Genomic DNA, 3,117 nt, shown 5'->3' with positions numbered 1-3,117 from the left:
ATCTGCCTGAGGACCTTGAACAGGCAGTAGGATACACAAGTCTGGAGTTCAAGGTAAAGGCCTCTACTGGAATCAATCATCAGTATACAGAGATATACTGGAGACATGAGAAGAAAGTTAGCATATCCCATTGATTAACGCAAAGAAAGCTCATGGAGGAAATGTGTGACTGAGGGCCTTGAAGGATTGAATTTTGACAGACAGACCTAAATGGGAAGAGAATCCCAGACTCAGGAAAAGCCATTAGCAAAGGTGCTAGGATTGGCACTGAGGACAAGTTTAGGAAACAGTCATTCCATTTGAATGAGCCAGACTGATGCAGGGAGCCAAGTGTAAGCCTCTTAACTTCTGGTTCTTTCATCACTTATCTATTTATTCATGAACATTACTGGTCACCTACTTTAACAGCTATTTTTGTCATGGACATTAATAATAATAAATGCTTACTGAACTCTTATGCTCATGTGAAAAGTCCCTATTTAATCTTAACCCCCTACTTAAAGATCAGCAAACTAGGTCTGGGTGAGTCACCCCAGCTCATCACTGACAGAGCACAGCAGAGTCAGGGCTTGAGCCCAGGAGGGTGACTTCAGGGCCCTGGTCCTCACCACTCTGGTTAGTGCCCGAAGCTTTGCCAGGAGGACAGATCCCTGTCTGTGCCATGTAGCCAGGAGGTTGTCAGAGGTGTAGATAGGCCACCACACCATGGGCAAGGTGATGCCCAGACTTCCCTCTGCATGGGGTGAAAACGAGCCCTTGCCAGGTGTCAGCTGAGCAACTGGCCCAGCAGCTCGGAGGAGGACTGGCTGCTGATCTGCTGACCAGGGCAGAGGTCACCACGTTGCCAGCTCTGACCTCACCCAGGACTGCTGACTGCTCTTTCCAAAACATCAGTTTCCTATTTCTTGGCTCCCACAGCCAACCCAGAGTCAAGGACAGGCAACCGATGCCTCACCCTGGAAGGATAGTAGTGAAAAGTGTCCTTACAGTAACATGTCCACTCCCCAACCCCAGTTAAAGATAAAGAAACTGAGTCTCATAAAAACTGAGTCATTTGTTCAATACTTTTAGACAATTTTGTGGCAAAGCCTGTGTCAAAACTCAAACCTCAGAACTCTCAATTCATGCTTCCACAGAACATGACAGATTAATCAGTTCATGTTTCAAAATTAGGTTCCCTAGTGAGCAGGCTAGGATAGGATGGTGTGTGTGTGTGTGTGTGTGTGCACTTGGACTGTGCATGCCAAGTACAAGCCCTAGGGCTGACACTCCCTACCACTCCCAAGGAAAAGAATTTCTCTTCAGTCCAGTTTAAGAAAAATTCAAGTTTTCAGGAAATGGGAGAGGAAGGACGAGCCCCGTCCATTCAGTGAGTCTGTCTCAGATGTCTTTCTTGGGTGTCCAAGTACCCACATCCTGTGCAGGTGCATGGCTGGAAATAGTGAGAAATGGAAGGAACCTGAATGCCTGTCAATATGGAAATGGTCAAATAATGACGGTGCATCTAGCCAGCAGTGAAAAAGCACAAAACAGGTCTAGATAGAGGGTCAAGGGCAGACCTCTAAGATGTATTATGAAGCAAAAACTAAAGAGACCTGTATATAGTGCATACGGTGTGGAGCCACTTGTGCACAGAAGCACACTGCATATGTGACTGAGTGTATAAAGGGCCTGATGATGACGGTTTGTTCACTTATTCCACCGATGCTCACGGAGGGCCCCCCGTGCCTCCGGCCCTAGGCTGGATGAGAGGATCAGCAGAGAGCAGGGCAGACAACATCCCTGCCTCCTGTAGCCAGGTGAAGAGGTGGGGGTAGGGGAAAAGGGACATGAAGTCTTTTTATTTATGTACTTCCGTGTTAAGGCAAGTTTTCCAGCTAGAATGTTTCATGGTCATAATAAATACAGAACATCAGAACAAAGAGAGGTGGAAAAAGAAGAGAAGGAAGAGGGGAGGTGTATAGGTGAACACAATGTGTCAGGGTAGGTCGTGAGAGGGTGACTTTCAAGCTGTTGACACTTTACCTCTGACTCGAGGAAGGGTCTCTCATACTGAGTGCCACAGAAGGGCAATATCAATTGGAGAATGTCAAACACAATGTCCGCGGCATCTTCGAAGTAAGAGGGCATATTCCAGTAACAAAGTCCTGTAACTCCCCACAGTGTCTTGATGGCCTTCAGAGAGCACTGCCTGTAGCTGGTTATAGCTCCAAAAGAGGTAACTTTTTAATCCGAGGATCATCTTCTGGGGCTGTTGCCATGAAAATATTAATAGCTACACTGTCTTCTGGGAATGTAGTCTTACAGATATGGCCTCCCTCCTCCCACCTCCTCATGCTTCCACCTGACCAGTGACCTATTTAGAGGGCCCTCCCTGGTGCTGGGATCCATGACTAATGGGAGAGGAAGCAGAGCAAGCCTCTTCTTTTCTTGAAGGTGCCACATCTCTACTCAGTTTACCTGCGAGCAGATTGCACTGTCCATTACATGGGTACCCAGAGGGGCATGCCCCTCCCCACCCGAGCAACCCCAGTCCTAGGCTTGTCTTGTCTGAGCCGAAGAGCTAGGGAAATAAGCTATTGGCCAATAAGGTAACAAATTTCACCACCACTCTGTGTTTTTACATCTCAGTGATCAACTTGGATTTGTGGTTAGACAACCTAAGTTTGAATCCTGGCTCTTGCCATTTTCAAGCTGTATATACTCTTTGGCATATTTCTTCCTTTGTAAATAGCAACAACAGCAACTATTATTATTATTATATATAATAGTAATAATGATAAATGGAGGTAACAAAAATGTTCTCCCTCACAAAGTGATTGTGAGGATGTAGAAAAGTGTTTATAGGTGTTTGTTTTTCACTTATGCAAATCTTGTGTGTGTGTGTGCATGCACATGCACACGTGCACTTCCACACACACAGTCACAGTCCTATTAGTTCTGAGCATTTGCTCCATACATCTGGAGCTGCTAGGATTCTGAGAAGAAAGGGACATCCTAAGTGAGCAGAATGTGCCTGGCAGCTGTGACAGAGACAAAACTTCAGTTCCAAGTAAAATCAGATCTGCCTGTCTTCAGAGATAATCAGAAAGATTCCTTTCTGTTACTTCAGGCAAA

The sequence above is a fragment of the Moschus berezovskii genome, chromosome 8 (assembly GCF_049115385.1).
Source record: "Moschus berezovskii isolate FMDL1 chromosome 8, NW_MosBer_1.0, whole genome shotgun sequence".
In the NCBI taxonomy this organism is placed as follows: domain Eukaryota; kingdom Metazoa; phylum Chordata; class Mammalia; order Artiodactyla; family Moschidae; genus Moschus; species Moschus berezovskii.
This window is presented reverse-complemented; position numbering follows the sequence as displayed.